The sequence below is a fragment of the Mycteria americana genome, chromosome 5, assembly GCF_035582795.1.
Source record: "Mycteria americana isolate JAX WOST 10 ecotype Jacksonville Zoo and Gardens chromosome 5, USCA_MyAme_1.0, whole genome shotgun sequence".
Classification (NCBI taxonomy): Eukaryota; Metazoa; Chordata; class Aves; order Ciconiiformes; family Ciconiidae; genus Mycteria; species Mycteria americana.
In genome coordinates this window covers 21,397,602-21,409,939 of record NC_134369.1, presented here as the reverse complement: position 1 = coordinate 21,409,939, position 12,338 = coordinate 21,397,602, and the positions used below count along the sequence as shown (strand labels likewise).

General features: G+C 45.4%; 1 protein-coding gene across 5 annotated transcripts in view; it reads right to left on the bottom strand.

Annotated features, from left to right (window-relative positions):
* The window catches only part of C5H11orf24 (chromosome 5 C11orf24 homolog), a 31,923-nt gene extending 22,763 nt beyond the window's left edge, over nucleotides 1-9,160 (bottom strand). Inside the window, exons 1-2 of one of the 5 annotated variants that reach the window (XM_075502422.1) lie at nucleotides 9,062-9,159; nucleotides 7,993-8,115 (exon numbers count right to left, since the gene is read on the bottom strand). The gene's annotated coding sequence lies outside the window, so the exon portion shown is untranslated. Of the gene's footprint in view, nucleotides 1-7,992; nucleotides 8,116-8,992 lie in introns of all 5 variants that reach the window. The other 4 variants (XM_075502423.1, XM_075502425.1, XM_075502426.1 and 1 more) reach the window with 4 other exon arrangements.
* Nucleotides 9,161-12,338: the final 3,178 nt, after the last annotated feature.

Here is a 12,338-nt window from a genome sequence, read left to right as displayed (position 1 = left end):
TTGAAGAGAAAGGGAATAGTGGGAGGATATTGGCTTTTAACTGAACTGCCAGAGGGTCTCATGATACCAAGCGTTGGGGGACGACGTCTCTATCCAACAATACTGATCACTGTTGAAGACAATACTGTACTAGACAGACCTCTCCTTCTACCTCATGCAGATAGCTTCACACACTTAAGGTCCGCTAACATGGTGCAATAAGCTGACCGATTAACAAGTCCTACAGCTCTTATTGACCAAATGTCCGCTGCCATAAAGGCCCAGAAGCAGTGGTGTGGACATACAGTTCAGATGACAAAGGCCAGAAGCTCTTCTAGAGACATAAGAACCTACACACCATGCAAACTAAGTTTATTTTGCACCAGGTAGCTTGGCCAGAGCTATGACTTCCAGTTAGAAATTAAAGAAGCTCTCTGCACAATTTTCACAGAATCACAGAATGGCTGAGGTTGGAAAGGACCCCTGGAGGTCATCTGGTCCAATCCCCTGCTCAAGCAGGGCCACCTATGGCCAGTTGCCCAGAATGATGTCCAGATGACTTTTGAGTATCTCCAAGGATGGAGACTCCACAATCTTCCTAGGCAACCTGTGCCAGGTCTCAGTCACCCTCACAGTGACAAAGTGTTTCCTGATGTTCAGAGGGAACCTCCAATGTTCCAGCGTGTGCTCATTGCCTCTGGTCCTGTCACTGGGCACCACTGAAAAGAGCACTCTCCCTTCAGGTATTTATACACATTGATAAGATTCCCCTGAGTCTTCTCTTCTCCAGGTTGAGCAGTCCCCTCTCTCTGTCTTTCCTCATAGGAGAGTTTCCCAGAACAATAGTCACAACACCAATTCAAGAACAGAAGCCTCTACAAATGTAGAAATGAAGGGCAGTTCATATGGACTGCACTAATGGCCATGTGATATGGCTTAATACACTGTCAGGAAAAACTCTCACCTTCAAGGGCATATGCTCCACCTCACTATCAGGTGAGAGGTGGTCTTCAACCATAGCACTTACACTTCTCATTCCTAAAGGAGCTCTGCATAGCAGTACCACGTTGAGACAACACAGGACCTGCTGCTCTTGCAAACAAGGCCATCTCCAAGCATGGAAAGCATCTGAGATGCATCAGGCTCAGCAGTTCTACATCAGCCTAAGCAAATATTGTGAAGACACTACATCATCTGTATCACAAACCAAGGAAGATACAGTGACTATCCCACAAAAGCCTCACTATAAAAAGGAACTGGAAAGATTAAACAGGTTTTGCACATTTTGTAAAGCTCTAGATAATCAGGATTCATTAACAAAAAGGACTAATGACAAAAAATGCTTGAGGAGGGAGCGTGTTTGCTCTTTTCAAAGCTGGTCTCAAGTTTTCATACTCAGACCAGCTGGTCATGCCTACAGTCCCAGCACTTTCTGTCATGCTCATGAATGAGATATTTTCCAAACAAAATTTTTAAAAAAATTGAAACCTGGGAATAGAATGTTTTCTTTTAAAGGAGGGAAGCACATTACTCCTTTTTTAAGCCTCATTAGGTAAAAGAGTGTCAGAAACCCACATGAAGATTGCTTTGAAGTCCTAGTGACAACATCATCTTTCCAGATCAGTTAGGATATGAAGAGCTTTAGAAATGGGAAGAAATGATAACTTAAAATAAAACTTGTCTCAGCAGGAAAAAACCCTTGATCAGCACAGCTGAGAAAGGCAGGAAAAAAATGCTATAGCAATACTTATTGTTTATTAAGTTAACAATTAGACTAGCATCCATTTACTGCGAGTAGAGATCTAGGGCGTAAATGCTCTTTGCTTAGACATGGAGAATTTCAACTTATCACTGGGCATTTCTCACCCATAAGAAACTCCCATCCTTAACCCCCTTAATAAAGCAAATCTCCTGTTTATCTTATGGCAAAAAATTAGAGAGCTTCTTTTCCACCATGCTCTCGTTTTTAATTACCTATGGGAACTTAAGTCCAGATGCTACTGCCAGCAAAAGACATGCTGATGATGTAAAGTTTCATCAAAAGGATGATGATGTAAAGGAGCTTTGCTGACACAAATACACCAGCCCAACCTTTGTAACACAGGTCAGTCCATAGCATGACAGGGCATCAGTCTGAAAGGGCAGAGCATAGGTAAGATAGACCAACCCACCCTTATCTCACAGGGGGGAAAAAAGAGGCGTGAGAAGACTGAGCCATTTGTGTATAGCTATAGGAGGAACTGATCAGAGCTAGGAATGAAAACAGAGTCTCCTGAAATCCAGCTTAGTGCATGAGCTACAAGACATTCTACTTTTCCTATGAAAGCATATATTTAGTAAGAGAGTCATTAAGAGCATCTCAGGAACATCCAGAAATACCTGCTGTGGGGTTTGTCTTTTCTGAAGGAGAGGGAGAAGAGGAGTGTTCCTATAACATAAGTCACATACAAATAAAAAATAGTCAATAGTAGGATTCAGGGGATGATAGACATTGAGAAATGAGGAAGTGAAGAGGTAGCACAAATGCATGAAGTAGCCTCCTCTCCCATTAATGGCTTGCTTGATCTTAAATGGATCCCCAATATTTCCCTTCAACCAGTTTGCATTCATAACACTTCTACCTTTATTCCCTGTTCTTCAATTTATTCCTGGTTCATGAATAGGGATGAATTTTGCCCTCACCCATCCATACATGCTCAGTTCCTGCTGACTTCTACAAAATTTCCTTCTACTAATGGACTTGTTTCACAGCAGTTTCAAATCTGTCCAGAGGGAGCAAAAGAAAAACAAATAATTTTGAGTGTAGAAACTTATCAGGCAAACACTTGTAACTGTTTTCTTGCTGTCAGGAATTATTGTGCCTTTAGAGGAAGCAAAAGGCAATAAAAGCTTGGATACAGTAGGACTACAGCCGAAAGCATAGAAAAAAAAAATGTGTAAAATATTATTGTAAGCAACCAGAGAGCCACTTCTCTGAGACTGTCAAAGCATTTTCACAAAGAGATGGAAGAGTGGAAAGGTTTACCCTGCTTTTTAATACAGAGAAGCCAAAGAAAGAAAGAAAAGAGAGAAGACAACTCCGCAAAAGAACGTGCTTAATCCTATTAAAATTAATGAGATTTCATCCTCGTCTCCACACACAAGTTCTATTGGGAGTTTAACTTAAGTGGATTTAAACCCAGGTTTAGTTAAAGTGCTGTAAAGTCTCCCCAAGCTAAACAAATATAAATCCAACACAAATATACATGCAAAATTCAATGCAAATTTCATCAAATCACTTTTTTCTTCCCTCCTTTTTTTTTTTTTACAAAACAAATCTAAAACCAGTGCACCTTCTCTATGTGAAGTATGCGCTCAAGTGTTTTGCTGAACTACTGCATAAGCAGTTCTCCAGGCCTGCCACTAAGTCAGCTGGAGCTCAGGGAAGGCAATCCCAATGCCCTCCTGGACAGCCAGAGGCAAGAGGGTCATCATTAGCAAGAAGCAGTGATGGTTGTGTTGTGTTAAAAGTTACTGTTGCATAGGAGTCTGAGGCTTGGCTGGGGGGGGGGGAAACCCTCCCGTTGAGTCATGAGGTTCAGACAGGACCCCCTTGCTTTCTAAACTCCTTCTCAGAGAGGAGTCTAGGTGCAGCTAAGTCCAGTCTTAGTCTCAGACTTGGTCAACGTTTTATTTTGTAAGGACTGTATATGTAGCCACCCATCAGAGTCAGCGTTTGCCTGTCAGAGCCCTCTCAAGAGCTTTCACTGAAACAGCTTTGCAAAGTTGATTAAGGCAACAGCGTTAAAGTAATTTGGCAGCGTTATAAGTCTGGTCACCTTCAGTGTACTGAACTATCATGATTACAGATGCACAAATAACACAATACACCTTCAGTCTAGTTGCGTTCCACAAACTACCACTACCTTTGTTATGACTGGTATAAAATGTTCTCGTTTCACTTTTAAAGGTATAAACTAGAAAAATTCAAAGCGCAAGCTCAGTGAGGGGTGGTCACACCTTGGAGGCGGGTAGCTTTTGGGATGGAGGTGTGTTTTGGTATTGATGTTATAATGAGCGAAGTTCACCAAAAGGACAGCATTTTATCAAAAACGTGACAGGCTGTTGGTCCAGGGTAGCAAATATGCAGCTTATCGGTTCCATGGTACCTTCAATTTCCCATACTATCACAGAGCCTGGCCGCAGTGTCTCCACACCGCTCCACCGTCCAGGCAGTTCCTCTTGGAGCCAACACACCAAGTCCCCCTGGCGTTGCTGACATCTGAGGTTGCAGGCCTAGGGAACTTCCGTGGAAGGGATTCCTTGCATGTCAGCCACACTCCACCCAGGAAGCTTCTTCCATGCTGTGCCTTACTTAAAAGTGTGAATATAAGTTTAATTTCTAAGTCACCTCCAGCAATTATTCCACAGGTCGTGAAGAGGACTTGTTGAATGTCTCAATAAATAAAAAAAAAAAAGGCTGTGTACACAGACAACCTCCCCTTCCCTCTCTGTGTATTTAGGGAATAACAAAGGTAGCTATGGGGGCTTGGACACTCCATAGCCACGTCTGCAGAGCACAATTTAGTTGTCCTTTAGGGGACACAGCTCAACTGAGACTCCCCAAGCAAAAGTGACAGGAGCTGTGGCGATGTACAGAGATAATCAGGGCAAGCCACTGTAACCCACACCGACTGCACAGACCTAACTGCTTGCTCAAATGGAGGACCCGGCTGGTTCCTCAAGCAGGTGCAAGATGTACAGATGGACTGTGGGTCCTGCCCCATGCATTGGGGGACAGTCCAGCTGGCTGCAAATAAACAAGTACCCATCTCCCTGGCTCTCTGCCCTCTGTTCCTTTCTTCATACCACATTGTCCTACAAGAAAAAACAAACAAACAAGCACCCAATGTGCTTTCCAAATGGTTGACAAATTATCACATGAACCGGGAAGAAAGGACATGATGGAAAATCCAGGCTCACACGGTCATTCCAGAAATCTCACATTCTGCAAAGTGCATTTGAAGACTAGCTCTCCCACCTTGGCGACACAGCCATCGGGGACCGTGTTTCAGTCCCATCCTGTATGATGACACTGCACAGCACCAACTCCGTGTCACTGCAGTAGCATCCCACACCTCTCAGCACTGAAACCCAAGATCTGATCCTTGAGGCCAAGCCCACAACGGCAAAGAAAAACAAAGTCAGCAAGGCAATGGAAGACTGCCAGAAGTTTTGGCACCTACGCTGATCAACATTCAAAATTGCCTAGAGGAAACCTCATTTCAGTGATAATCACAATAACAGCACAGCAGAGCCATCAGCTAAATGCAGGGGTTCCACGAATACACCTAAAGAACCAAAGCAATGAGGAAGCTAGACAGCACTACAGCAAGCAGCTAAGTGCCACTCTACACACCAGTGAGGCATGCGTGTGGTTCCACTGAGCATTAAAAACCCAATTCTGCAGTTCTTGCCACTTGCTTTTCTTGGATAAGTTGTTCACAGGGACATGCGGCAATGTCCATGCAGACATTCCTTCAAGAAGGGGGTCCCTGTACCAGGCCAGAGATACGTTGTCCTTTTCTGGATGAATTGCTGTACCACAGGCACCCTGGGCACCTTATCTGCATGGTGACCTCCTTGGTTTGCCAGCAGTCAAAGCCTGGAGGAGATGCAAAGAGCATTTCCAAAGCGCACAGCCAGCTCCTGCCTGCACTCATTTTCAGCATCGCTACTGTCCCTGCAACGCCAGCAGCATCCTTACACCCCAGCTGTCAACTCACAAGCCCTGCTGCCTCCTCCAAGTCTAAGTTGTAGAAAGGGAACCATAACTTCAGTCCAAAGGAGCAGAATTGACAGGAAGAATGAATGCATTAAGTGCTTGCTACAGTCCAGATAGAAAGGGTTCAATCACAGTTTACTTCACAGGACTTCTTGGCTTCCCAGTCAACAGCCCTTTGGGAGTCCTTCCCAGACCCAAATGGGCTGGTTATCATTGACATCTCGGGGTATGATGAAGGGTTACACCTGCAGGACACACTGGAAGCTGGGAAGGGAAGCAACCTTGCTAAGCCAGAGCACACAGTGTCAGATGGCATCCAGCAACAGCACATGCAGTAGGGATATTGCCCTCCCATTCCTTTTAAGAGTAGGAGAAAAAAAGCCATAAAGATCATCTAGTTTGGCTCCTGGTGTAGCATAAGCCATGGAGTTTCATCCAGCAATTACTGTGCCGGGGGGGAGGTGGGAAGGGTATCTCATCTACTGCACAAATGAAACTTTGTACCAGCTCTCTGTTCGTAGGGATGAACACCTTCAGAAAAGCATCCGACCCCAGTTTAAACACTTCAAAGGGCAAATGGCCAGCTGGTGTGGATTGTCATTGCTCTGCAAGGGGGCCATAGTAATGCACAGCAGCTCAGTATCTACACAAAAGTGTCAGTGAATTGATTGCTTTTTCCTCCAGCTTTCCCAGTGCCTAATTGCTTTTGCTATTAGAAGTTTGTATCAAACACAAAGCAACAATTAAAGGGCAAGGATAAATCTAAAACAGACATTACCAGTGCCTGAACATGCTTATATGTGGGGTCCAGCAATGAGAGCAGAAACAGGTCAGAGCAGACTGATCTGAGCATGGCTGTTCAGCACACACATGCAGGCAATGTAGAAGATCTCCATATGGAGATGAGGCCTGCGAGGAAATGCATGTGCATGACACCCAGCCATCCACATGACTGCTCTGAGCCATAAGTCCAGCATCACTCAGAACATGCACGTTAGCCAGGATGAAGCAGCTGCTGTGATACACCTGGTTTGTGGGTACACAGCAGAGCAACAAGTTCATTCCTCCTACATCCAGGTCTCCTGTAATTTTTCACTGCAAATATGCTGGCATAAACTCTTGCTGGACATGGTTTACGGTGCTTTCAGTTTACAAAACGGTGTTCAAGCATGGATGATGATACATAGAACACGTGCTCAGTTAACACTATGTGTCAGAGCATGGGGAGACATCAGCTTCTACTAAAAGCTTCATGGAGAAAAGTTTTATCCATGCCTTTAAAAAAACAAAAAGAGGTAAGGAACTCTAACCAAACAAATCAATTCTTCACAGTTTCTTCAGGCAAAGTTTTGGACATTTCCAGCATGCACTGCTTTAAACAAACATCTCCATTCCTTAATGTCCCTGCGACATTTTCCCTTGAAAATTTAGTCAGTCACATACAACTGAAAAAGTCAGCTACTACATTTAAAAGTTGCTACATTACCTAACCCTGTAATCCAAGCTATGCAGCCAGACATTTTAAATACATTATCAGGCCTTCAGCATGGATGTTTTTCACCACTGAGGCTTGAAATTTCGCTTGCAAATTACTCCAATCACCTTTGAAAAGTCTATGCCAGGAGATTTCCCTTAGAAAGCAGAGGCTGCAGGTTGCATGGATGTGCCAATTAGAATTTCAATAGCAGATAACCAGATGCAAAGTCTGTTTTCTGGCAGATGGGTTTATAAATCCAGCAGGGAATTTGCAATTTAAAAAAAAAGATGTCTACACCAACAAGTTAAGAGGCATGTAGTCTGGAATTTCCCCCAGAAAAGTACTAAAACAATACATGTGTGCATACATACATTATATATATACATATAAACTAGAACCAAGCAGCAAACACACACAGCAAGTGCATTAACCTACTACAGACATATACACTAATAAAAATTGACAGATTCCTTCTAAACTATCCATTACCATGTAACGGACTGCATTAACATATATAGTAGTGGATGATTATGGTAGATAAGTAAGATTAATACAGAAATACATGTACTTTTGAGAGAAAGACACTGCATCAACATGCATCTTAATAGCCTAGTTTTCAAAGCTACTAATCAGCCACAAACCCTCTGAGGTCTAAAGGGCACCAAATGCTCACTATCAGGGAGTTTACCTTGCTCAGCAAGACTGGAACATTGCTCAAGGAGGGAAGTATTTCTATGGGTTTGTTCCTCCAGTAAGCAGTCAGTTAACTCACTTTATCAGGAAACAGGAGTGCTGGTGCATGACCAAGCCTGGCAGGGATTCAGTCAGCTAACGTGCAGGATACCAAGGCACCTTACTTGACAGGATCCTGAGACAGGATTTTTCTTTGCTAAGCCTAGAAGACAAAGTTTGGGAGAGAGCAGAGGGGAAAGTTAAGGGATTCACTGAATCCACCAGAAAAAGATCCACTGTGATGGGATATCCCCACAGGATGCTGTACTTGAGAGCTTGGTCGAAGAACAGTATTTATTCTTCCTGCCATATACTGGATTCCCGCTGACACCTTTCTAACGTTGCCCAGGGTACCATTAAACCTAGAGAAAACCTTTTTCATCTTATTGTACCTTAAGTAAAGATTTCAGTATGATACCACACAAAGCAGGATTCCATTTACAAAGCTAATCTCAATCATATACACTTGACATTATTTATTGAGATTTTTACATATCTGTGATGCCACGCATAAGGGCAATCCACTACAGACACTGTACTTTTCAGGTGGTCCATAGGGCCTAAAAATGTTACATTTCTGGCAGTGAATTACTTGCTGAGTCAATCAGCTCTCTTCCCTGCAATGAAACTGAGTTTCCTCCTCTCCCACCTCCCCAAGAACAAAATCATCTACGACCACGCACACATTGCATTGCAAGGGAACAACGGGTGAGTGCAAAGCCATCACTTCCACAGCTGCTATAGGGGGGGTGCAAATTATTTGCAAATTTATTGGCAACTTCTGTGGCAAATTTATTGGCAACTTCTGTGGCAAATTTATGGGAATGGCTGCCGAGCCCCTGCCCCCCAGGCCACGGCCACCCATCCCCATCCCGCCCACGGTCCGCAGCGGTTCAAACCGACACCGGCTCCACGCCCCCCGGCCACTCCGGAGAACCCCCGGCACCACCGCTCACCTGACACGGCGTCCCTCCCGTCCCCACTCCCCCAGGCCCAACACGAGCCACCGCCCGCCCGCCCGTACTCACTCACTCACTCACTCACTCACGACGTAGCAGAGCCCGGCGGAGGGCACGGCCCCAGGGCAGCGGGGCGGAAGAGGCGCTTACCCCGGCGGAGGCAGCGACACGCCCGGCGCCGGCGCAGCCCCCACGGGAAAGGAGAAGAACCCTGCCGCCCAGGGCCCCGCCACATGCCACGACCTCGCCCCGCCCCGGACACACCCCATCTCCTCTCATTGGCCCGGCCGCCTATCGCCCCGCCCCCTACCGCCCCGGTCACACCTCCTTCCCTCCCGCCCCGCCCCCTCCCCCCGCGCGGGGGCGGAGCGTCCCCGTGCGCAGGCAACGCTTTTCACCCCGGAAACACCGGGGCGCTGGGGGGGTGTGGCTACCTGCTCGCGGAAGTTATGTATGCAACGGGGGCGGGGTTTAGGCTGGGGCGTAGGGGGCGGTAGTGGCACTGACGGCAGGGGTGGGGGGGGCCGGGCCGGGCCGGGCGCTGCAGCCTGCCTCTGCAGCCTGCCTCTGCAGCCTGCCGGCCCGCTGGTCCCGCCTAGTGGGAGTGCGAGCTCGGCACCAACCGTCCCCGCGGCTGACGGCCTGTGGGCGGCCGCCTGCCCAAGCCGCGGCCTGGGCGGCCCGTACCGCCCCCGTCTCCTCGGGGAGAGCTTTGCTGCTTCGCTGCGGAGCCGGCGGCCCGTCGCGTGGGCCCGCAGCGCTGGCCACCCTGTCGTTTCTCTACAGTTACACGAAGCCGCAAATGGCCCCGGTTGCTGTTATTATGTATAAATCACCTTAAATGTCCACCACAGCTTTAAGATCCGTGTTTTTTAGAGTTCGGTCTAGGATACCCCGGTGACAAGCTATAATCTGATGTATTTTCATTCTCCTGAATTTTCATAACACGAACTCCAGCATCCACCATCTTCTGCAAGTTGTGGCGCAGCAGCTGGAGTGTCTTTTTGGCAAAGCTCGGTTTAATAGCAACGCATTTTGCCCATGTTTTTTCCAGGATTTTTTGCAATGAGTAGAGGAACAATGGCTGTATTAGTTGAGTCCAAACTTTCATAATCGCCACCAAGGAGGAAAAATTAGAAAAATGTATGGGCTGACAGCTTCTTGCTACCCTGGACTATGAAAAACACAGATATGCCACCATAATTTGGGCATAACTTTTCTCATATAATCCCTAAACTATGCAAGTCTGGTTTACTAGGCATGATAGTCGCCCTGGCAACAGCATTGTTTTAGTAGAGAATGCTGCTGAATTACATATTGAGTCAAATAGCAGAAACAGCTCCTTGTTGATTGTTTTCCTATTTTTAGTGCTGCTGCCTATGTCAAAAGTTTGCACATCAGCAGCCCACAGCTGCTTGGGGCAAACCCTAGCAGCAGTGGAGCTTTGAAGCTTTTATATACCACATTATGTACATGTATATACAGACACATATATAATATATATCTGAGCTGCATTCTGAAGCATGCAGCTGGCTCCATGAAACAGCAGAAGATGCAGGATTTCCTTTAAGCCATCCTGCCCATTTTACAGCAAGCACACTATCTCCTGAATTCAGCTCCTTTGGGTTATTTCCAGATTGGCCAAAGAAAAGTCATCAAAAGAAGGTGCAGAAAACAGCACTGTGCACACACAGGCGCAGTCTGTATTGTGAGATGCTTTACATAGTGACTGTGGCATTGAACAGATGAAGAAGGAGTCCTTGCTACCTCAAATCATTACACAATTTCAGCTCTACTGCTAATCTGGCCATAGATGAAAGTGATGCTGAAGTCATTACTCATCCCAACGTAATTTTAGAACACATAAATTTACTTTTCAGAATGAGCAACGAAGAGGAGTTGATACCCTGGTCCATCAGTTAACTAAAAGTAGACAAAATGCAGAGCTGGCCAGCACTCCACATTAAGGACTCAATTTAAAGCATGTCTGTCTGTATATATTGTATAGATACATCATTCCATCATTCATGTAGGATACTGACAACTACTGAAATATTCCTTCCTCTCCTTTCTAGAAGGGAGAAGGAATACAAGCACTGAAAAATACAGGCACTGGAAAATACAGGCACTGAAAAAAGCTGTGATCATGCAAACAAAGAGAATAGGATGTCATGAATGTGCCTGCACTCACCTCTCTCCCTATGATGCACGGGGAATGCCAGTTGGTCAGGCTGTTTCCTTTGGGAATCCCAGAGGACATCATTTTAAAGTGTTTAGAGATCTTTGCAACTTTACATGCCTCGTGTGAAAAGCTACATGCCTCGTGTGCTAAGACATACTTGCAATAGCAGGTTTTCATAGAACATAAATGAGGGCTAAGCCACCGTTGAGCTTTCAGTTGGTTTGTATTTATTCCAGAGTGTCAGGAGAGCAGAGGTTATGGGATGTAATGAAATGCTATCAAAGGGCTGGAGGTGCAGGAAAGGAGATTGTAGGATATTAGTTTAAACAGGAATGGCTCCAATATAGTCAAGCTATGTCCCAGACATTAACCCATTCAGGAATTTTGCACTGACTGAGCTAGAGACCAAAAGGCAGGTCTGCATTTAAGAAATAACACATTTCTGTTTTAAGAACAGATGGTGATTGGGATGGAGAATATTTGCTCTTCTGGACTATTCAGATAAACTTAGCCAGTTGACACAATGCAAAGAATAGTCACACATCTCCTATTAAGTCTAAGAAAAGGTAGAACTACATCCCTTAAAACACATGGGAGGTTGAACCTCCGTGCCCTGCATTGTAATGGCCCTTTTTGTCCAGTGCCAAGACAGCTCTCCCAGCCTGCTTGGGAGAGCCGTCCCCCTAGAAGCATCATCCCTCCAACTCTGCATGTGGTAGATACAAGCTCCTATAACAGAGTTTTAACTTGGTGTGGGCCAGATTCACCTCTGGTGGAACTCCGGTCTAATTAAGCCAAGAACCTGTTTAGGCTGCTATCATTTTTCTCCATAACCATCTCTTCACAGAGGACATGCCTCTGCCAACTCTCAGACTGCGATTAGGGAAGAGTCTGGATAGAACTGTTGACAATATGTTTGCAGAGTACTAAATACCATTGAATGTGATTTGTAAATATTTACAGTTGGAGGAAGAGATTTGCTCTTTGCATAGTTTGCATGCTGGCATCTTCTAGGCTGAATATATTACTAATAAAAATCAGATTGTGAAAAAAATAGTCCATGCTGATTCTTTGCAGCTATTTTATTAAAGACAATGGTGTGATAAGGAAATACATTCTTTGGGAATTATGTTCTCTCCAAAATTTCAATGCTGGAATAGGCACTATTGCTGTGTGGAACTGAGGCAGCATATGCTGCAGGAGTGCAGGTTTTCCTAGCAAGGAACCCTAGGCTGACACAAGGGA